Source organism: Gracilinanus agilis, chromosome 4, assembly GCF_016433145.1.
Source record: "Gracilinanus agilis isolate LMUSP501 chromosome 4, AgileGrace, whole genome shotgun sequence".
Classification (NCBI taxonomy): Eukaryota; Metazoa; Chordata; class Mammalia; order Didelphimorphia; family Didelphidae; genus Gracilinanus; species Gracilinanus agilis.
Window position 1 is genome coordinate 218,850,982 of NC_058133.1, and position 24,756 is coordinate 218,875,737.

Sequence of the window (24,756 nt, forward strand, 5' to 3'; positions counted from 1 at the left end):
CTTATTTGCAACAGTACTTATTCCAGGAGCAACCCATTGTCTCCTGATGGAATCCACAAGAGCTTGTGTACCAAAATGACCTTTTGTGTGGATGGCTTGACACAAATAGGTATACAAATCTTTTGGTAACAATGGTCTTCCTGTATCAGTAATCCATAACCCATGTTCTTTCCTAGCTCCAAATTTATCCTTCTATTTCTCAATATCTGAGTCTACATAAGCTTTCTCTAGATCATCAGAATCAATAGATGTTAAATTCATCACATAAATTGGAGCATTCTGGGTTGCATACTTCACAGTGATATCAGCTCTATGATTTCCTTTAGGAACTGAGTCTCTACCATGAGTATGACTCCTACAATGAATTACTGCCAGCTCTTTTGGCTTCTGGATTGCTTCTAACAACTCAGTTATTATTCCTGCATGAGCTATTGGTTTACCCAATGCAGTAATAAAACCTCATTGTTTCCAGATCTTTCCTGTTGCATGGCAAACAGAAAATGCATATTGAGAGTCTGTGTAAATATTCACACATTTACCTTCAGCTAGAAGACAGGCTTGCTTCAATGCCACCAATTCAGCACCTTGAGCACTAAGATTATTAGGTAATGAGCCACACCACAGTGTCTCAAATTCTGTGACAACTGCAGCACCAGTATATCTGATTCCATTACATAAATATGATGACCCATCTGTGAATAACACCCAGTCTGGATTTTTGAGTGGAGTATCTTTTAAATCCATTCTAGGCATATCCACAAGATCTACTACCTCAACACATTCATGCAATGCCTCACCGTTCTTTGGCAAATCAGGAAGAAGAGTAGCTGGATTAAGTATGCTACATTTCTTCAATTTGATGTTCTCACTACCTAAGAGAATAATTTCATACTTAGCTATTCGTTGGACAGAATATGCTTGAGTACGAAACTTCCTCATTAGTGCTTCTATCTGATGTGAACAATAGACAGTCAAAGGACATCCCAAAACTAGATCCGCTGACTTCTGGACTAACACAGCTGCTGCTGCTACCCCCCCCCCCCGCCTTAGACAGGGTACTGTCCCTGCATCTATTGGATCTAATTGACAGCTATAATACCCAATTGGACGATAACTTTGTCCAAGAGTCTGTGTCAACACACCAGAAGCTATACCCTTTGTTTCACTGACAAACAGCTGAAAAGGTTTCTCATAGTTAGGGATTCCTAAGGCAGGTGCAGATAGAATGGCTTCTTTCAGCTTATCTAAGGCTAATCGATGTTCAGGCTTTAGTTTCAGAGGTTGTGGTTCTGTATTCCTGGTAAGACCTGTTAAACACTTAGTTATTCCACTATATCCAGGAATCCATTGTCTACAGAAACCAGTAGTTCCAAGAATAGTTCTAAGTTATTTTTTAGTTTTAGGCGCAATCAATTTCTGTATGTCAGCTATTCTCTTTTGTGTAATACTTCTGGAACCCTCTGATAACACGAATCCGAGATATTGCACCCTAGGTAAAACAAACTGTAATTTCGCTTTTGAGATTTTATGTCCTCATTTATATAATTCAATCAAAAAATCTTGCTGTCCCTAAGACACACCATTGCATTTGGGGATGCCAAAAGAATATAATCCACAAAATGCACCAATTTACTCTCTTTAAATTTAATAGTTTGCAGATCTTAATTTAGAATCTGAGAGAACTGAGGTGGTGACTCAGTATACCCCTGTGGGAGACGAGTCCAGGTCCATTATGTCTTTTCCCAGGTAAAAGCAAAGATCTTTTGAGAATCCTTGTGAATTGGTATCGAGAAAAACGCAGAACATAAAACTACCACGGTGAAATATCTAGCCTGACTTGGAATGGAAGAAATTATAGCAGCTGGACTTGGGACAACTGGATGTGTCTTGATGACATGATCATTTACCACTCTTAGATCTTGAATAAATCAGTAAACAGGTCAACCATTTTCATCTAGTTTTGGCTTCTTTATAGGCAAAAGCGGTGTATTGTACTCAGAAAAACATGGTATTATTATCCCTTGTTGGATTAGGGACTCAATAATCGGACGAATACCCTCTATCGCCTCCTTAGTCAAGGGATACTGAGGCACACAAGGAACTGGTCCTTCCTTTGTCCTCACCCTGACCAGAATAGCTGATTTTAGCAACCCAATATCTGTAGATGATTTTGACCACAAATCCTTAGGTATATCCTCAGGTATTGGATAGATAGTACCTAAATCATCCTCTGTACTGCTAGAATCTAGGAAAAGCAATGGAAAAGCCTTCAAAGATTCCTCTGGGAGATGCAAAGAAATATCACCAGATTCAGTACATTGGATAGTAGCCCTCAATTTACACAATAGATCTCTTCCCAACAGATTCATAGGACATTCTGGAACACACAAAAATGCATGTTCCACTGAAAGTGGTCCTAGGGTCACCATTTTTGGTTGCAATTTAGCTACTTTCTGAGTCACACCCGTTGCACCAACCACATCCATTGTTCCAACAGCTCTACAATCTGCAGGAAAGCTTTGCAAAACTGATTTTCTAGTGCCGGTATCGACAAGAAGGTCGTAAATCTGGTCTCCAATAGTCACAGACACATATGGTTCAGTACTATTGGGAGGTTGAAAAGTTTCCAACACCAGAGCTAAAACAGTAACATCAGAACAAAGCTCAGCCATTTCCTGTCCATCCAAGTTAACATCGTCAAGAATTACAGAATTTTCCCAGGATTTTAAACCATTGGTCCTTTTCACCTCTATTCTGGTATCATTGTTCTTATTTACAATAAAATTTTCCTTAATCAAACCACAATTTCTATTATTCTTCTTAATTCCACAATTACTAGAACTTCTAACACCATTTCTCTTTTTCTTACAATTATCTACAACATTAATCAAATTATTATCAACACCATATGAACCATCATCAATCTTAATCAAATTATTACCAACACCAGTTAAATTACCACTACCAGTAGGTAAATTGCCATTAACATTGGTTAAAGTACTATTTACACCATTAATAGTAGTTAATTCAGACAATTTAACATTAACACCATTCAAATTATCATTGATTCTCATCAAATTATCATTCACATTGATTAAACTATCATTGGTTCCATTTAAATTAACACTGATCAACTCATTACCATTATTAAGTAAATTCTTATTATCATCAATAAAATCAATATTAACACCAAGCGCACCATTTCCATTATTCACAAATACATTGTCAGTATCTTTAACACATACAATTTCATCAACATTCACTTTAGTTCCATTGCCTTGATCAATCACTTCTGAACTTCGGGCATACCTTCATAATGACACGATCCCTACATTTATTTCTATTATTACCATTATTACTACATTATTTACTACTATTATTACTATTATTACCATTATTAACATTCCCCTGAACAACGTGACTGAACTTGGGGCAAGTTCCCATGCGAATACATTCCTGCATCGTTGTCAAATTAGGAGCTTGTGCACCTTGACAGCATGCATTCTGACATTGGAACACATTTTGTTGTCCATTTCCCTGATTAAAACCATTATTCCAATTATTTCCCCTGTAACCATAATTATTATACCAATTATTTCCATTGATATTATTGTATCTCTGCCCATATGATCTCACAACCATGCCCAATTCATTAATCTCTGCCTTCCCTAATTTGTTAATATATGCACTCAAGGATATAAATTTCCCCCTGAGTACTGGCTTGGCTGCATCCCACAGAGTTTGGTAGGATGTCTCATCATTGTCATTCTCTTCAATGAAATTGTTGATTGTTTCTATGACTTCTTCTTTGACTAGCTGGTTTTGGAGAACCATATTATTTATTTTCCAATTAGTTTTTGATTTGCCTGTCCAGGTGCCCCTACTAATTATTATTTTTATTGCATTATGATCTGAGAAGGTTACATTTATTATTTCTGCTCTTTTGCATTTGTTTGCAATGTTTCTATGCCCTATTACATGGTCAATATTTGTGAATGTACCATGTGAGCTGAAAAGAAGGTGTATTCCTTTTTGTCCCTATTTATTTTTCTCCACATATCTATTAAATCTAATTTTTCTAGGGCTTCATTCACCTCTCTTACCTCTTTCTTATTTATTTTTTGGTTTGATTTATCTAGATCTGAAAAAGGAATATTTAGATCTCCCACTAGTATGGTTTTCCTATCTATTTCGTTCTTGAGCTCTACCAGTTTCTCCTTTACAAATTTGGATGCTATGCAATTGTGTGCATATATATTGAGCAAAGTTATTTCCTCATTGTCTATACTGCCTTTTATCAGGATGTAATAACCGTCCCTGTCTTTTTTAATCATATCTATTTTTACTTTGGGTTTATCAGAAATCATGATTGCCACTCCTGCCTTTTTTTTTCTCATTTGAAGCCCAAAAGATTTTGCTGAAGCCCTTTATTTTAAACTTGTGTATGTCCACCTGCCTCATATGTGTTTCTTGTAGACAACATATGTTAGAGTTTTGGTTTCTAATCCACTCTGCTATTTGCTTCTGTTTAATGGGTGGGTTCATCCCATTCACATTCAGAGTTATAATTATCAGTTGTGTATTCGCTGACATTTTTGTATCCTCCCCTAATTCTATCCCGTCTTCTTACACTATTTCCTTTTAAACCAATGGTTTGCTTTAAGCCAGTAACCCTTGTCCCCTCCTTGATTTACTTCCCTTTTTACCCACTCCCTTATTATTCCCCTCTTTTTATTTTTAAGGCCTAATGAATTCCCTCCCCCTTCTTCTCCCCTCCCTTTTTTGACCTCCCCACTCCCCTGCTCCCCTTGGTTTATCCCTTCTGACTTTCTCAGTAGGGTTAGATAGAATTTTATATCCCAATGGATATAGCTACTCTTCCCTCTCAGGGTTAATTACACTGAAAGTAAGGTGTAACTATTACCTCTTAATGCTCTCTTCCTTTCCTTCTTATAATAGTAATTGCCCCCTCCCCTTCCCATGTCCTCTTTGTGTGTAATAGAATATCCTATTTTTCTTATTCCTTCAAGATTCTCTTGGTGTCCTCTACTATTCACCCCCCTCTTTCACTCCCACCCATATCATCTTAGACTATTTAGTATTCCATCCTCTCCCTATGAATCATTCTTCTAATTATTATAATAGTGAATGCTATAATGGTGATCAGAGTTCACTACAGAGAATTATACATAACATTTCCCCACATAGGAGTACCAATAATTAGATTTTATTGAAGTCCTTAAAGAGGCAAATTTAAAAAATATGAGTTTTCTCACATTCCCTTCTGTTTCTTATTTACCTTTTCATGTTTCTCTTGATTTTTTGGTTGGATATCAAACTTTCCATTTAGTCCTGGTCTTTTCTGTGCAAATACTTGGAAATTCTCTATCCTGTTGAATGCCCAAACTTTCCCCTGGAAGAATATAGTCAGTTTTGATGGGTAGGTGATCCTTGGTTGTAAACCTAGTTCTCTTGCCTTTCTGAATATCATATTCCAAGCCTTGCGGTTTTTTAGTGTGGAGGCTGCCAGATCCTATGTGATCCTGATTGGTGCTCCTTGATATCTGAATTGTCTCCTTCTGGCTTCTTGTAAAATATTTTCTTTTACTTGGAAGCTCTTGAATTTGGCTATTATATTCCTGGGGGTTGTCTTTTTGGGGTCTAGTGTAGAGGGTGATCTATGGATCCTTTCAATGTCTATATTGCCCTCTTGTTGTAGAACTTCAGGGCAATTTTGCTGAATAATTTCTTTTAGTATGGAGTCCAAATTTCTATTAATTTCTGCTTTTTCAGGAAGACCAATGATTTTCAGATTGTCTCTTCTAGACCAGTTTTCTTGATCTGTCAGTTTCTCATTGAGATATTTCATGTTTACTTCTATTTTATCTGTATTTTGACTGTTTTATTTGTTCTTGCTGTCTTGATAGATCATTGGCTTCTACTTGCCCTATTCTTGTCTTTAGAGACTGGTTTTTTGCTATAAACTTTTGATTTTCCTTTTCAGTTTGGTCTGTCCTGTTTTCCAGCTGTTTGATTTTGGTCTCCAATTTGCTAATTAATTCTTTTGATTTGGGGGCATCTTTTTCTAATTGCCCAATTCTAGTCTTTAGAGACTGGTTTTTGGCTACAATCATTTGGTTTTCCTTTTTCAATCTGGTCATTTTTGGTCTTTGATTTACTTGCCTCACTTTCCAATTGTGAAATTCTGCCTTTTAAACTGTAATTTTCTTGCCAGATCTCTTCCATCTTTCTCATGATCTCAGATCTGAACTCTTCAAGACCTTGTGACCCATTTTCATTGTTTTGGGAAGGTTTGGATTGTTTGTTCTCCTCTACTGTTTCCTCTGTTGTCTGGATTTTTTTCTCTGTAAACGTTGGCGTGTTAAAGGTTTTTTCTTCTTCATCTTTCTCTTCTGGTTTTCCTGATGATTCTGGCTTGCCATTGTAAGCTGAGTTCCCTCTCAGCTTTATGCTCATGCCCAGGATCTGTCTGAGCCCTTTAGACTCCTGAGATCTCAAGTATAGTTGTTTTGAGACAAGCCTCCTGGTGGTCTCCTTGCTCATTCTTCTGCCTGAAGCTCCTTTAACAGTCTCAGGGAGCTGCTTCCGCAGTCAAGCACCTCTCTGCACTTTGTCCCCACTCAGGGTCCTCTCCTGCACTCAGAATCAGCCCCTTCATCCTCGCCCCAGTCCACGCTTCAATGCGTGCCTCAGTCTGCGCCTGTGTCAGCCCCTTCGCCTGAGCCTGGGCTCAGGGTCTGTGCTCAGTGTCCGCTAGTTCCTCAGCCTCCTGCGGGGTCCCAAGTCTTGCTGCTCCCAGGAACAAGCCCTGGTGAGCTGCCAATGACCCAATGAATGGATGCCTCAAACCTGCTCCAAGTCCTGTGCTATGGCTTTGGCTTTGTAGGTGGTGTGGGGTGTGGGACAGGCTTGCTCTGCTCATGTTTTTGTGAGAGCTATTTCGCCCCTTTATAGCATGGAAATGCCCCGATTCCATGTACCTCCGATGCTGTGCCCTGTTGTGGGGTCCCTTCTTTCCTCTGGATTTGTTTTTATGTCTTCTTGAGGAGTCCTGTATGTGTGGGTTAGGAGAAGTCAAGCATCTGCTTTTTACTCTGCCGCCATCTTAACCCGGAAAAACAAAACAAAACATGTTCCTCTTTCTATAGCCTAATTTATTCTATTTTTCTTATTACTTCAAGTTTTTCTTGGTGCCATCTTCTATTCCCCCATTTTTCATTTTTTTTTATATAATCTTAAACCATTACCTATAAATAATTCTTCTAACTACTGTGGTAGTTAATGCAGTTTTTGAAAGTTACAAATATCATTTTTCCATAAAGGAGTATAAACAATTTGACCTTATTGAAGCCTTCAAAAGAAAAAAAAATTTCTGTCTCTTTCTTACCCTTTCATGTTTCTCTTGAGTTTTGTATTCGGACATAAACTTTTCCATTTAATTCTGGTATTTTCTATATAAATACTAGGAAATCATCTATTTTGTTAAATGCCCATACTCTTCCCTGGAAGTATATAGTCTCTTTTTATGGGTAGGTGATCCTTGGTTGTAGGCCCATTTCTCTTGACTTTATGAATATCATATTCTAAGCCCTGCTGTCCTTTAGTGTGGAGACTGCCAGATCCTGTGTAATACTGATTGGTGCTCCTTGATATCTGAATTGATTCTTTCTTGCTTCTTGCAATATTTTCTCCTTAGCTTGGAAGCTCTTCAATTTGGCAATTACATTACTGGGGGCTGTCTTTTCAGGATTTAATGTAGAGGGTAATCTACGAATTCTTTCAATGTTTATTTTGCCCTCTTGTTCAAGAATATCAGGGCAGTTTTCTTTGATAATGTTTTGTATGAAGTTAAGTATGAAGTTAAGATTTCTGTTTATTTCCAGGTTTTTAGGTCAGCCTATGATTCTCAAATTATGTCTCCTAGACTTTTTTTCCAAGTCAACCATCTTCTCAATGAAATATTTTGTTTCCTTCTAATTTGTCATTCTTTTGACTTTACTTTATTAATTCTTGCTGTCTTGTGAGATTATTAGTTTCTACTTGCCCAGTTCTGGTTTTTAAAGACTGGTTTTCAACTATGATCTTTTAATTTTTGGTCATTTCTGCTTTTCATGGTTTCTAGTAGGTCAATTCTGGTCTTCAGTTTGCTTATTGTTTCATTTGATTTCTGGGCTTCTTTTTCAAAGTGGGAGATTCAATCTTTTAACCTGTTATTTTCTTTTTGAACTATTTCCCACTTTTCTTGCCAAGTTTCTTCTATCTTTCTCATTTAATTCATAATTTCAAATCTGAGCTTCTCCAGAGCTTGTGACCAATTTCCATTTTTTGAGGAAGGTTTGGATGTGTTTACTTATTAGTCATCCTCTGTAGACTGGAGTTTTTCTCTGTAGAAATTATCAAGGGTCAAAGTTTGTTTCTGGTTTGTTTTTTTATTTGGTAGTTACATATTGTAGTTCCTGGGTGTTGGTGGCCATTTCTGTGCTAGTTCTTTCTTCCCTTCCCATTCAGAAGTCTGAGTGAGGAGGACAAGCTGTCTATGTACTAAATTACATAGTTTTTTGCCTGAGGCTATTTTTCAATCTCAACTATGTCTGCTGTGTGCAGCCCTCTCAGCCCTATCTCTTTGTCCAATTTCCAAGTTCCTCAGCCTCCTGGGGTTTCAAGTCTCACTGCTCTCTGGCATAAGTCTGTGGTGTCCTCAGCCAGCCCCCTGGGAACCTAGCAATTGCCTAGCACTCACTCTGACTCTGTGCCAGCTCTAATTCTGGCATTGTAGGAAGAATGGGGGAGTGGTGATCAGCTCACACTTTGGTAGAAGTATTTTTACCCCCTTATAAAGTGCAAATGCCCAAACCCTGCCTATCTTCAAGGTTGTGCCCTATGGATAAGCCCCTTCACTCATCTGATTTTGTTTTTTGTCCTTTTGAGGTGCTTTATATCAGTAAGCAGTGAGGGGAGGAAGTCTCTTGCATCTACTCTGCGGCCATTTTAGACTGGAAGTCCTTATATAGCCTTTTTAAAAGGCCTTAAACATAATTTTTATGTTATGTTTCACAAAGGATGTATTTTATATTTATGTTTCTTCCACATTTGTGATATTCTAATGTCCTAAACTTAAAAGAAATGAGGGACAGTAAACTGTGGATTAAAACAGATCCTAAACAGAAGAATTCTTGTAGACTACATACTAACTTAGAAAGCAATATATTTATACTATATACATTATATTTTCGTTTGTTTGGGTAAATATTTGTCAATTACATTTTATTCTGGTTCAGCTTGAATTAAGGTTATAGCTCCAATGTTTGACTCCTCTGTCCTCTGCTAATTTTCATAAAAGTGCCATTCATATCTAAGAATGTTTACCAGAATACTTTTTATTTATTCACTTTCAGTAATCACAAAAGATCTCTCATATCTAACTTTTCTAAAATTCTAACCAGTTCCTTAATTTTTTATTCTTATTTCTCATTTTATTAGATTTGTCTAATTCTGGATGAAGTACATTGAGGTTCCCACTTATTCTATTTTCACTTCCCATTTCTTCCACTAACTAATAAACTTTCCCTTTAACTGTTTAGATGTTATGTCATTCAGTGCATATATTTTTAAAGTGAGGCAGCTAGGTTACAAAGTGGATAAAGCACTGACTTTCAAGAGAGAAAGACCTGGGTTCAAATCCTGCCTCAGATACTTACTAGCTTTGTGGTCCTGGATAAGTCAGTCAGTAAATATTTATTAAGTGCTTGATATATTCCAGGCTTTGTGCTAAATGCTGAAAAATAAAAACAAAGATAGGAGATAGTCCCAATTCATAAAGAGTTTACCTTTCTCAGCCTTTAATTTCCTTATCCATAAAATGGGGATTACAGTAACTGCTTTTTCATAATGTTGTGAAGATCAATGACTGTGGCATGTAAATCCCTTTACAAATTTTAAAGTGCTATATAAATGCTAAGTATTATTATTATTATTATTCATTGTTCATTATTCTCTTAAACATAATGTAGTTTTCTGTTTTTTATTGGTTTTTTTGTTTTTATATACCTATATTTTCTGAGAATTCAATATTATAAAGATATTTTAAAAGAAAAAGTAGGAGAAACAAATGAGCAAAACTGAATAGTAACTGAGTAATCATCCAAAACCAAACAAAACCCAACAATACACATACACACACAGATACATACACACATTCACTCTCACTCTCACACATACATGCTCAATGCTTTGCACATAATAGGTCCTCAATAAATGTTGAATAAATTAAACTCATTTTGCCTCGTTATATGTTTAAAAGTTAACAAGGCATCATTTTAATTTGACTGATTTTGTATATATGAGAAGCTTTCTGCTTAAGACTTAGAAGCTACAGTTGTGTAATACCTTGAAAATAGATGATGGCTAGGATATCAAGAATGTTTGCAAAGAGATGATCCATACCTGGGAACCACAGACCTATACCTCCGAAGAGAATTGGAGTGACTAGAGTGACTGAGGTTCACACCTACACAGTACTACCAAGGGTGGTACTACACCCAGAAATAGAAAATTTTTTACCTCAATTCTTATATCTTTGGACACACATTCTTTCATTTTATAGCACAGCTTTGGTGATATTAAACTAGAACAAACTGTAGCTAAGTAATTTTAACAAATACAGGATTAAAGATGATATGATTGTATGAGTATGTATTATAGGATTGAGCCTGGTGGTCTCCAGGCCTCCATGACAGTCTTCCCTTGAGGAAGGCTGAAATCTTCTAGAATATAGTCATGGTAAAATATTGATAATACTGAAAAATACTGATAATATTTTTTGATGGTTGATAGATCTGTGTGTACCTCCATGTGTTTTATCTCCCTGATAAAAAACTCCCATAAATAATATTTTCCCCTGAACCCTGATGTACAAATCAACCAGTTCCAGGGTGGCCACCCAAAATCAAGAGTATAAAAACTCTACTCTGTGGAAAGGTGCTTTGGAACATACTGCCCCCTCCAGCAGGGGTATACCTTTTTGCTAAAAAGACCCATTTCTCTGTGCTCCCTAACTCAGCATTGTCTTTACATGAGTTATACTTTATAAGAGTTTTATGTTGGTTCCCCTTTGCTTCTTTCCCTTCCTTCTCTTCCCCATTGCTTCCAATAAAGCTTTGCATTGAACTAGCTCCCATTGTTTTACATCTTGTTCTCAGCATCCAAACTCATTAAGGGGCTGTTTTCCCCCAAGATCTCTGGCTGGTCCATGCATCTTTTCTTAGATATAAACTGAGTACCTGGACAAGGACATAAAGTATTGACAGCCATAACTGAATTGCAGGAATATGGATTGTATAGAGCAAGTGTGGAAATTATGGAAACAATGGGGGAACCCTGTGTCCTCAAAGAGCGACTCCCTTCTGTCAGAGGACTATCATAAAACATTTCACTCATTAAACAAGGAGAGAGGGGAGAGAGAGAGAGAGAGACAGAGAGACATAGAGAAAGAGAGGTTTTGAAAATTTCTGAAATACTTCATTTTGGGACATTAAGGAAACCACTTTAAGTATCAAATAACACTCCAATTTTAAAATCAATGAGTCCCTGACAGGAAGAAACAGTTCCATAATTAGATAAGAGAGGGAAAAGTGAGGGGGGAGGGAGGGCAGAGATGAGGGGAAAAGGTTTGTTCAGGTTCTAGTGGGAATCCGTACAATGAACATTTATTAAGCTCCTACTATTTGACAAGCACTGTGCTAAGTGCTGGAAGAAAGATAAGAGTATATTGGGCGTGGTTAGGGGAATGTGATGAAGACGTTGATGATGACGAAGGAAAAGCCAGGGGATGGACAGGAAAGGAGAGAAAAAAACCCAATAGATTCTTACTGAGAAAGGGGGATGAAGATGCAGAAGCGGCCAGTCAGTAAGCAGTGCTGGTAAGGGAACTCAGGCAGGGCAGTTTCTGGGGAGAAAGATGGAAAGATGTTTAATGAGCATGGGATGTGTGATGGGCGTAGGGAGAGGAGCGTCACTCTGGGGAAGTGACAGGCCTAGTCTTAACAGTACGCTGTACAAGGTCAAAAGTCTCTAGGGTTGTCAGCCTAGCTGTTTTTGCCGCATCCCTACTCTACCCTAGGGGACTGGAAGGGGACTCCTCTGCTTCAGGAGGGGAGGTGCTCGTGCTCCGTCGTAGCTCCTCCCCCTTCGTCTCTCCCCGCCCCACGTCTCCGCGAAGGAGCAGGTGGGTAGCCCCCACCATAGCAGTTGCTCTTCACTCAGCAGGAGCAGCAACGCTAGTCTTAGCAGCTACCGCTAACGCCACCGCCACCGCTGCTCCCACCACCTCCGAGCCTAGCGTTCCTCTTCTCCGTTTCCTCCTCCACAGGAAAAGAAAAAAAAAAAAAAAAGAGGGAGGTCTGTCGCACTTCTTCCTAGTCCGGCAGTCCCTAGTCCCATAGCAACGCTCGAGGGCCCGAAGTGAAGAGGTGGAGAGAAGAGCCGGAGCTGGAGCGGGGGACCCCGCTACCGTCTGTCCGACCCACGGACCAAGGCCGTCGGGTGAGGCGAGAGGCGAGGTCGGGGGCGAGGGGCGACAGGGAGGCCGAGGGAGGGATAGGAGGAGGATGGAAGAAACTCAGGAGGGAGGAAGCAGGAACGTTTTCTTCTGGAAGAGTGTGTGTGTGTGTGTGTGGGGGGGTGCGAACAGGGCAGAGGTAATGTTGTTGGTGATGGACTAATGAAAAAGCATTCTGGTGAGAAGGGCAGGAGGTTAGATCTGGGGAAGCTGAGGCTAGTGTTGATAAGGAACTGACCTTTGGGTGATGGGAACAGGGTGGGGGTTGGAAATCATCCTGTCATTTTTGTTTTGTTTTGTTTTCTTTGCACTTGTGAACCACTGCCTTGGGAGAGAGGTAGTGGCGTTGAGGGCTAGGGAGTCTCCTTGGAGTAGTAAGTTGGAGGACGTGGAGGAGAGAAGAGAATGCTTGCATTGCTTTTGTGACCTTGTTGTTGGCCTATTGCAAGAACTCTTCACCTGGGGTCGGTGAACTTGTTAAAAGAGAAAACAAAACAGACCCCCCTCCCCCCCCCCGCAACCCCCCAAAAGCCAAATAAACCACTTCTTCATTTTCCCCAACCTTTGAGGTTTCCCATGCTCATCACAAGTGTCTGGCACAGAATATTTGTCAAGAAACGCTTTGTGACTTGATTTCCCTTTGTAATTCTATGTATTTTATTTTATACTTTTAAAAATATTCATCTTAGAAGAGGTCCATGGGTATTTACCAAATTGTCAAAAGGATCCATGACAAGGAAGGTTAAGAACTCCTGGCCTTTAATGAAACTAATGAGGCAGAAGGGACTGTGACTTTGTGTTGTATATGTTTTTATCCTTCAGACCTTATTACAGGGAACAAAAACTCTGAAAATTAACTGTCACATTGATCATTTGATTGGAGCAGGCAACACTAAATGATGCAGTTACTGGTGAGAGGTTTTTGAAAAGATGTTTAGACTACAAGGATTTGAAAATGTATAGATTATAATAGAGATATATCATGGAAGAAAAAAGTGGATCCCAAAACAGAAGGAAAAACTCTCTTTCTCTTTTGATGCTTAGCCAGACAAACTGTAGATGTTTGGGTTCTATATAATGGTAAAGGACATAGTTTCTTCTTGGATACTCATTTTTATTTTTAAGGAATAGTTTTAAGGTATGGTCACTTCTTTTTTAATTGGATGTGTTGGCGTGACAATGTAGAGTGGCATTATTTGTTGGAAAGTTTCCATTTAAAAGATATTTGCTTTTATAATCAATATAGAAAACCTATTGGGAAATCAGTGGGACTTTTACTCAGTAGCTACTAAAAGTTTGTTTAGGTTACTTAGGTATACTTTAAACAAAATCTGAACTAAAAAACTTGCTACCTATTAGCAAGTAAACAACTTCAATTTGTTTGAATTTGTTTATATGTATTCTATTCCAAACACTGTGTAATGCCTCATTTTTCAGAATTTCAATAGCTTTACAAAAGGATTCCTGTAGCAGTATTTAAAATAGCAAATATCCCTAGTACTTAGCTAAAATAATTAGATTAAAATAAACTTGATTTGTATAATTTTATTTATGCATAAATTTTTAGGAGCACCTTTTTTGGTTTTTGAAATGAGCTTTTATTTAACAGCTATTTCTCCTAAGCAAAATAAAAAATCACAATAACTGCTAAGGAAGGAAGGGAAATTTATTTCAAAATTAAACCATAGCATCCTTGGCTGATTCCATGCTATTAATATTTATAGATGAAGTTGTAGATTTACTTATTCTTCTTGAAAGGAAAACTTTGTATAATTGCATGAAAACAAGGAGAGCCTCTTGGGCACTGTTACCAGGAGTGTTTCTTACTCTGAAGTCTGATTAGTAAGCTCTATATATTTTGAAGTACAGTTAGTATTACTTGTGATTGATACTTGTGAATTGTAAGAAAATAAAGGCTATGTTATTGAACATCATTTATCTGCTTATATAATAGTTGACATTTTCCTTATTCATAAATGACTTTTTGAGATCCATAAAAATCCAGAGAGGTTGGTATTTATGAGTATTATTTTTCTCATTTTTGAGGAAATTGTGGCTCAGAGAGGTTAAATGACTTGCCTAGTTGTTATGGTTAGGATTTGAAGCCAAGAATCCTCTTATATGTCCAGTAAAGTTTCTCTTGTATCATGCTTGTATTAGCAACCAAGTCCATTCTAAAACTATTTCTTTGAATACTTGAATTGAAATGACTAACATTTCAATTAATTAACAAGCATTTATTAATTAATTTTCATACCAGATACTATGCTAGACACTGGTATGATACAAAGACAAAAATGAAATAGCTTCTGCTTTCCAGGAACTTAGCATTCTATTTTCATAGTGCCTTGTACATCATAGGTTCTTAAATACTTATAAAACTTCTCACACTAATTTTTTAGATTAAAAAAATGTTTAAGTTTTAACTATACCTGTGATTTTTTTTTAAAAATGAGGAGTTTCCTGGTGAGAAATTTTCCTCTATCTCTACCAAGAGCTTTAGCAAGTTACGTGGGATACTGAGAAATGAAGTATCCAGCATTGCATGGCTTGTTGATAACAGTTAAGTCGTTTACAGTTGCTCATCATACATTATGGTTGTTACTGTGTATACAATGTTCTCCTGATTCTGCTCACTTCACTTTTCTTAACTTCATATATGTCTTTTTAGGTTGTTTTTGTGATTATTTTGTTTGTCATTTCTAATGGCACAATAGCATTCTATTACAAGCATATACCACAACTTGTTCAACCATTTCCCAGTTGAAGGACATCCCTTCAACTTCCAGTTCCACAAAAAAGAGCAGCTATACATATTTTTCTACAGGTAGGTTCTTTCCCTCATCTTGAATCTCTTTGGAATACAGATCCAGTAGTGGTATTGCTGGGTCAAAGGGTATGTATAGTTTTATGGCCCTGTGGGCATGCTTTCAGATTCTTCTTCAGAATAGTTAGTTATATTATTTACCTATTCTTTTTAATCTTAGTGTCTTCTCTCTGAGATTACCCTTTATATATATTGTCTGTATATAGTTGTTTATATGTTGTCTGCCACTAAAGATTGAGCCCTTTGAGATCAAGCACTGTTTTTTTTATTTTATCTGTGAACTAATGTATTTATCTCTTCTTTTATCTTTTTTTGCAGTATATTACTTTTATCCCTTGATTTAAAAAAATAATATGCCATTATATTAAACTTACTTGCTGTTTTCTCTGTCTACATATGCTTATTCATTGCCCTAATTAGTGATAAAGTTCTTAAATATCTTCAGTACCTTAAGCACCTTAAATACTTAGATATTTTAGGGGCTTCAAGAATCATAGATATCTTAAACATCTTACTTATCACCTTCTTGCTAGTAATATAATCTGTTTAATCTCATTGTTTCCTTTGATTATCTTAAGGTATCTTAAGTATCTTAAATATCTCTTGTACCATTAAGTTTCTTAAGTATTTTAGTTATCACTTTCTCTTGTAAGGAATATAATCAGTTTAATTGTTTCCCTTGGGTTTCTTTAAATATATTAAGTACTTTAGGTATCCCTTATACCTATAGAAATCTTAAGTATTCTAATTACCACTTTCCCATGCAAGGATGTGATTAGTTTACCCCACTGATTCCCTTGAGTTTTTTTTTGTTTGTTTACCTTTTTATGTTTCTTTTGAATGCCACATTTGATCATAGATTTTCATTTTAACTGGTCATTTTGTTAAGAATGCCTGGAATTCCTCTATTTCATTAAATGTCCAATTTTTTTCCCTGGAATATTATGCTCAGTTTTGCTGGATAGTTGATTTTTAATATAGGCCTGGATCCTTTTCCTTGAGGAATATCATATTCCATGCCTTCTGATTCTTTAATGTAGAAGCTTCTAGGTAATGTGTAATCCTCATTGTCATTCCACAATCTTTGAATTTTTTTTCTTTTTTGCTTGTATTATTTTCTTCTTTGCTTGGGATTTCTGGAATTTGTCTATAATAGATTTTTACATTTGAGGTTTTTTTTTTCAGGAGGTGATCAGTAGTTTGATTTCTGTTTTTTTTTTCTCTTGTTCAAGAACATCTGGGCTGTTTTCCCTGGTAATTTCTTTAAATATGGTGTCCAGGTTCTTTTCTTGATCATGGCGTTTAGGCAATCCAGTGATTCTTAGTTTCAGGTCAGTTGTTTTTTTCAATGACATTTCAAATTTTCTTCTATTTTTAAATTCTTTTGTATTTGTTTTATTGCTTCCTGCTGTCTTATGAAATCAATAGCTTCAATTTGTCCAATTCTAATTTTTAAAGAGCTATTTTCTTCTTTGAGGCTTTTTACTTCTTTTATTAGGGTGTTATTTTCCATTTTGAGGTATTGTATTTCCTTTTTTTAGGTAACTTTTCTTCAGTAAGTTTTTGTTCTTAGCTATTGATTTTTTCTATTATTTTCTTTTCTAATTTTTTTTTAAGTTTCTTCTTTTTTTTTTAACTTTTTTGGAGCTCTTTCTGGGGTTCATTTTAGGCATGATATCCTTTCATATTTTCCTTTGAGGCTTCACATATTTTCATTTTTGTATTGCAGTCCTCCTCTGAGCTTGCATTTTGGTCATTTCTTTTGTTGAAATTTTTCTAAGCATCAGGTTTTTCTCTGACTTTTGCTCATTTTGCCCATTGATTTTGTCTGTATGCTGAAGCATACCTCCTTTTTTGGGGTGGAGGGAGTACTGTATAGTGTCTGGGGTCAGCTCAGCTAGACTGAGCATTGTACAGAGGAAGCCTGTTTGACCTGCTGTGGAATTTTGTAGCTGTTCACCTTAACTGGTTGGAGTTGGGTTCGTTCTGCCCAATCCTGCTGAGGCTGGACCCTCTTGGGCTGAGTTCTCCCATTGCTGCCTGGGCTACATCAGTCCTGACCTCTGTTTTGGCCTCATTATGCAGGGCCATTGTCCTCCCATTGCTGTTTGTTCTGTATTGAATTGGTTACCACTTTTACCCATCTGAGCTTGGATCAAGCTGGCTCTTTTCTTTCTCTTGCCTCTTGTGCTATATTGCAACTGAGTCTTACTGAGACTTGTTATGTGCTCCTTCTGCGTACCTCAGTAAGATTAGTCCTCCTTGCTGTCTCTTGACATTCTGGTCTGGAGCACTGCTTTATCTCTTCTTCTGTTAGTTCTGTAGCTCCAATATTTGTTTTGAGGCATTTTTGTTGTCCTTTGGAGGGTGGTTGGTAGGTGGGCTACAGGTATTCCTTACTTCACCATTTTGGCCTGATGTACTACCGCAATCCTATCAAGCTTCTGGTATATGTCGACATTGTTCCTTTGATTAAAGTGGTTTCCCATCTCTAAGGCCCTAATAATACTTATCTTAATGATCAGTTCATTAGTATGGATACAGATTCCACTAATGGACATTATAACTCCTAATTAATAATGCCTTGTGGTTTCATGAATTATCATTCATTAATTTTCTGATGTTGAGAGCTTCCCTAAATTAAGCGGGGCTAGTCCTTAGTTGACAGAGTTAATCACAAAGTTCTCTAGTTTAAGTCTTTCTGGTTTTTTAGAACACTTCACATTTCTATAGCCATTAAATGTTTATAAAATATTTCCTTAAAATCAGTTTTGAGAGGTAAGTAGTATCAATTATGTCTTTTTTATAGGAGAGTAGCCTGTCTCAGGTTACACAACTAATACGTGTTAGTCTGGACTTGAAAGATTTCATTTTTATTTTATTTTATTTTCCTCCCAATTACATGTAAAAACAGTTTCCACATTTTCCAAAGAATATTGCGTCTCAGATTCTCTCCCTCTCTTCATCCTTGCCTAGCTCCCCTTGATGGTAAACAGTTTCATGCAGATTTTACATGTGCAATTAAGTAAAACATTTTCCCATATTATTCCTTTTGTGGAAGAAAACACAAATAGAAAAAAATTAAGAAAATGAAAAAAAACTTGCTTTGGTTTGGATGTAGACTCAGTTCTTTTTCTCTGGAAATAAATGGCATTTTTTATCATGGATCCTTTGGGATAGTTTTGGATCATTGTGTTACAGAGAATAGCTATTATTCACAGTTATTCATGTAAAAGTATTCCTTTCACTGTACAGTGTTCTCCTGATTCTGCTTATTTCACTCTGCTTCAGTTCATGTAAGTCTGGGTTCTTCTGAGCTTTTCCTACTTGTCGTGTCTTACAGTATAATAATATTCCATTATAATAATATACTATAATTTTACTCAGTCATTCACTAATTGATGGATATTCCCTCACTTTCCAAATCTTTGACTCTATATAAGAGCTGCTTTAAATATTTTTGTACATATAGGTCCTTCCCCTTTGTGTTTTTTATCTCTTTGGGATACAACTTTAGTAATGGTATTGCTGTGTCAAAGGATATGTGCTATTTATTTTATAGCACTTTGGGCATGAGTCCAAATTACTTTCTAGAATGATGGAATTACTTCGAAACTCCCCCAAAATGCATTTCTGTCCTAGCTTTCCCATATCCCCTCCAAGTTTTGTCATTTTTCTTTTGTCATAATAGCCAATCTGATAGGTGTGGGGTGGTACCTCAGAATTGTTTTAATTTGCATTTCTCTAATTAAAAGTGATTTAGAGCATGTTTTGCATGACTTTTTAGAACTTTAATTACTTTGTTTGAAAACTACCTGTTCATATTCTTTGATCATTCATCAGTTGGGGAATAACTTGTGTTCTTATAAATTCAACTCATTTCTCTATGTATTTGAGAAATGAGGTTTTATTAAAAAGACTTGTGGGGGCAGCTGGGTAGCTCAGTGGAGTGAGAGTCAGGCCTAGAGACAGGAGGTCCTAGGTTCAAACCTGGCCTCAGCCACTTCCCAGCTGGGTGACCCTGGGCAAGTCACTTTCCCCCATTGCCCACCCTTACCACTCTTCCACCTATGAGACAATACACCGAAGTACAAGGGTTTAAAAAAAAAAGACTTGTAAAATTTTTTTGCACCATTATGATTACTGTGTATTACTTTCCATCTTATTTATCCCTGTTTAGTTTCTGACCTCTACCTCACTCAGTTTGCTCACTTTTTTCAGTCCCATCCTCCTATTCTTATCCCCTTTCCCTCCTCCTTTGCTATAGCACAGATAACTTTCTATATTGAATTGATTGTGTGTGTTCTTCCCTCATTGAGCCAGTTTTGATGAGAGAAGGGTTCACATGCTCTTCTTACAAACTCCCCCCTTCTCTCCACTGTGAACATTCTTTCAAGCCTCTTTTATGTGCAATAATTTATTTCATTGTTTTTCCTTTCCACTACCTCCCAAAGAATTAATCTTTTTCATGCTTTAATTTAACTTTTTATATCATTCCATCATATTCAACTCATACCCTCACCCGCTGTCTACATATACATCTTCTAACTACCCTAAGAATGACAAGGTTCTTTGGCATTACAAGAATCATTTCCCCATGTAGTGTTATACACAGTTTAACCTTATTGAATGTCTTTTGATTTCTCTTTCTTGTTTACCTTTTAATGATTCTATTGAGTCTTGTATTTGAGAGTCAGATTTTCCATTCAACTCTAATATTTTCATTAGGAATGTATGAAAATCTTCAATTTCATTGAATACCCATTTCCCCCCCTAAGGTATTGTGCTTACCTTTGCCAGGTAAGTGATTCTTAGTTGAAGTCCTAGCTCCTTTACCCTCAGATCATTTAATGTAGAAGCTGCTATATCTTGTGTTATCCTGAACTGTGGCTCCAGGATATTTGAATTGTTGCTTTTTGGCTGCTTGCAATATTTTCTCCTTCACTTGGGAATTCTAGAATTTGGCCATAATATTTCTGGGAGTTATCCTTTTGGGATCTCTTTCAGGAGGTGATTGTGGATTCATTCAACTTCTGGTTTGTTCTCTAGAATATCAGTGCAGTTTTCCTTGACTATTTCTTGAAAGATAATATCAAAGCTTTTTTTTGGATCATGGCTTTCAAGTTGTCCAAATAATTCTTAAATACCTTTCCTGTATTTATTTTCCAGGTTAGTTGTTTTTTCCCATGAGATATTTCATTTTTTTAAAAAAATTCTTTTTGACTGATTATTTCTTGATGTCTCATGAACATCAAAATTCATGGAGCTTTTATTTACTCAACTCTAATTTTTAAGACATGATTTTCTTGAGTGAGTTTTTGTACTTCCTTTTCCATTTGGCCAATTCTACTTTGTAGAGTTCTTTCCCTCATTTAATTTTTGTACCTCTTTTTCCATATGGCCATTTCTGCCTTTTAAGAATTTTTTTCCTTTTCAGTACATTTTTATATATATATTTTTTTCCATCTGGCCAATTCTGCTTTTAAAGGATTTCTTCTCTTCTTTAGATTTTTATGCCTCTGACCAACTGGCCTATTCTGTTTTATTTTTTAATTTTATTTAAAATATTTTCCATGGTTACATGATTCATGATTTTTTCCACTCATCTTCCTTTCCCCCTCCTGGAGCTAACAAGCAGTTCCACTGGGTTATACATGTATCATTGTTCAAAACCTATTTCTATGTTATTCGTATTTGCAATAGAGTGATCTTTTAACATCAAAACCTAAAATATTCTGTTTTTTAAGCTCTTAATTTCTGTAGCATTTTTTGTTTCTCCTTTACCAAGCTGTTGACTCTGTTTTCATGATTTTCTTGTATTGCTTTAATTTCTTTTCCCAGTTTTTCTTCTACCTCCTATATTTGAGTTTTAAAATCCCTTTTGACCTCCATTAATTCTTTTTGGGCTTGAGAACAATTATTATTTTTCTTGGAGGCTTTGGATGTAGCAGTTTTGATTGTTGGCTTCTTCTGAGTTTGAATCTATTCTGTCACAAAAATAACTTTCTGTGTTGTTTCATTTTTGTTGTTGTTTATTCACTTTCCTGTCTTTTAGTTTAAAAACTGTTGAAGTGTAGGGCTTTGTAGCTGTGGTTCAGGGAGTACTTTAATTCCAAGCTTCAGGTTCTTTGTGCAGTTGCCTTCTGAGCTGGCAGTTGGGATCTATCTGCTTTCACTTTTTTCAAGATGGTATAGAGCTGTGTTTAATACTCTCCCAGCCTCTGATCTAATCTATTAGTAACCCCAAGCACTTTTTTCCACGTTGGAACTGTGACCTTGGTCCCCTCCTCCCCTGTGGCTGCAAGTGCTGGTGTGCCTCCATACTCGGCAACTGTTCCCCAGGGCTAGGACCTAGTTCTGCCTATGGGCAATGCGACAAGTTTTGAGCCCAGAGCTAGCAAAGGGATCCCTGTAATCTCTTTCTGAGAAGTTGTCTGACTCCCCCTTACTCTCTGTGGCTGAGAGTTCAGAAAGCCTTGGCTGCTGCTTCAGTTGTTCCTAAGGCTCATTGCCTTGGTCGGGCCTGCCCTGGGTCACTATGCTCCATCTCCACCTTGGTGCATTAGATCCCTTGTGCCAGTCTTCTAAGTTGTTTTGGTTTAAGACAGTAATGGGTAAACTACAGCCCACGGGCCAGATGGGGGTGAGAGCTGAAGGTGTTCTATCCAGCTGCGTGACATTATTCCTAATCTGACGAATACCATGAGTAGGATACAGTACAATGAAACTTCAAAAGAGTTGCCTTAGAAACAGACTGATAGATGAGCATTTCCTTTCCTTTGGCCCCCTCTTTAAAAAGTTTGCCCATCATTGGTTTAAGAAATTACTTCACCATGTCTTTTTGTGAATTAGGGTGCACCAGAATTCATTTTGAGGCATTTATATTGTTGCTGTTTTGGGAGAGTAATTTGGTAGAAATCAGATGGGTCCCTGTACCTTCTCTGTCATTTTTGGCCAACCTCTGTGATTTCTAGGAGAACTCACTGATCTGAACTTTTACTTGTTTGTACTCGGCCAGCATCATCTCTAAGATCCTACATTGATTGCCATACCACTATGAAGAACTGGAAAGAATAGGAGGAAGAATATTGTGCAAATATTAGTTTAAAAAATTCAGAAAGATCAAAATTTTTGTTTTCTGTAGCTTCAACTATTTCATGAAAACAACTGAAATGGAAAGAGGAAAAATTTTAATTTGTATTAGTGAAGAAGTGAAGGGACAATGAAGTGGACTCAAAATAGACTATAGGAGTGAAAAAGTAGAAAATAGTCTTAATTTCTAGTAATAGGCATGGTTTATTTGTTAAGAGGAAAGTTTTAGAATCTCTGAAAAAAAATTCCAGTACTGATAAGTTATAAGACAACAGATGTTTATTAAGTGCTTTCTTTGTGCCAGGCACTGTGATGGTGCTTAGGGATATAAAATCCAAACAAATAAAACCCCCAAAACTGCCCATGCCCTTAAATTTTATTGGGGGAGAAAACAGGGACAGAGATATGTACATTATATACAAGATAGATGCAAAGTAAAAATTTTAAGAGAAAGGCACTAGTGTCTTGGAAATCAGAAAAGACTTTATATAGATGGTGGTGCTTAAGCAGAGTTTTGAAAGAAAAAGTTTCTGGGAGTCAGAGGGGAAGATGATGAAGCACATTCCAGGTATGGGGAACAACACATATGAACATGTAGAGGTGGGAGGTAGAAAGTTTTATGTGAGGAGTAACAAAAAAGTAGGTTTGATTGAACCACAGAGTAGATGAAAGAGACAATTGTATGATAAGCCTGGAAAGGTAAACTGGAGCCAGATTGTGAAGGATCTTAAATGCCAAAAAGAGGAGTTTCTGCTTCCTTTATTCTGCATTAGTTCATATAATTATTGCCAGTTTTCAAAGAGTCCATCTTTTGGCATTTCTTATGACACAGTATACATTTGTATAATTTGTTTACTCATTCCCCTACTCCCTGGAGGCAGTATGGACATGTTGGAGTTTTTTGAGTAGGGGAATGACTGGGCTGACCTAAATTTTAGGAAAATCATTTTGGCAGCTGTGTGAAAGATGGATGGAGTCAAGGAAAGTGAGGAAAAAAAGCCGGTACAATGGCTATTTAAGGAAACAGAATGGAACAAATGAAATATTTTGTGGGGACACTGGTATTTAGAAGGAAGGATTTCTCAACAGAAATAGAAATTCAGGAGAGTGATTTTGAGAGAAAAAACAGTAAATTCTGTTTTGGATATGTTAAATTTAGTCATCTATGAGACATCCAGTTTGAAATATACAATAGGTAACTGCAGATATTTTGCTGGAGCTCAGAAGATTGCCTAGTGCAGGACATATAGATTTGGCAATCATCTGCATTTAGATGATAATGAAATCCATGGGAACTGACATAAATAATAGCATAGGAATATAGAAAGAGAATAGAAGAGAGATTGGGACACTACCTTGGGGAATGCTCATTGTTAACTGGTATGTTATGGATAATGAACCAGGAAAAGATACTGAAAAGGAGTTGGACATGTGGGAAAACCAGGTGAGAGCAGTGTCTCAAAAAATGCCAGGAGGTAATAATGTTATAGTATTAGAAGTTTTTCTACATCAATAATTCTACTATTGAATTTAGGAAAAATAATACATATTTTTATTAACCACCTAATCAGTTGCAAAATATTATCATGTCTAACATCACAGCATCTCTTGAATTCATCTCTTTCTCTCTACTTACATGACCTACTTTTTAGTTCGACCTTCATCATCTCTCCTGGCCTATGAATACCTAATTGTTATCCTTGCTTAAGTCTCATCCAAAGCTGCTAAAATGATTTTCCAGAAATGTAAGAAAAGCACAGATTGTGATATCCTATTCAACATAACTCTAATGATTTCCTTTTTTTTTTTTACATTTATTAATATTCATTTTTAACATGGTTACATGATTCATGCTCCTCCTTTCCCCTTCAACCCCCCCCCCCCGCGCCCCCCCTACCCATGCGCATTTCCACTAGTTTTGTCATGTGTCTTTGATCAAGACCAATTTCCAAATTGTTGGTGGTTGCATTGGTGTGGTAGTTTCGAGTCTACACCCTCAATCATGTCCACCCCGACCCATGCGTTCATGCAGTTGTTTTTCCTATATGTTTCCTCTCCTGCAGTCCCTCCTCTGAATGTGGGTAGCATCTTTACCATAAATCCCTCAGAATTGTCCTGGGTCATTGCATTGCTGCTGGTTCAGAGGTCCATTACATTCGATTTTACCACAGAATGTCAGTCTCTGTGTATAGAGTTCTTCTGGCTCTGCTCCTTTCGCTCTGCATCAGTTCCCGGAGGTCTCTCCAGTTCGCCTGGAACT

At 37.0% G+C, this 24,756-nt stretch overlaps 1 protein-coding gene across 1 annotated transcript in view; it reads left to right on the forward strand.

Moving 5' to 3' along the window:
• Nucleotides 1-12,232: 12,232 nt before the first annotated feature.
• The window catches only part of ABCA5 (ATP binding cassette subfamily A member 5), a 172,899-nt gene continuing 160,375 nt past the window's right edge, over nucleotides 12,233-24,756 (forward strand). Inside the window, exon 1 of the mRNA XM_044672184.1 lies at nucleotides 12,233-12,561. The gene's annotated coding sequence lies outside the window, so the exon portion shown is untranslated. The remainder of the gene's footprint in view (nucleotides 12,562-24,756) is intronic.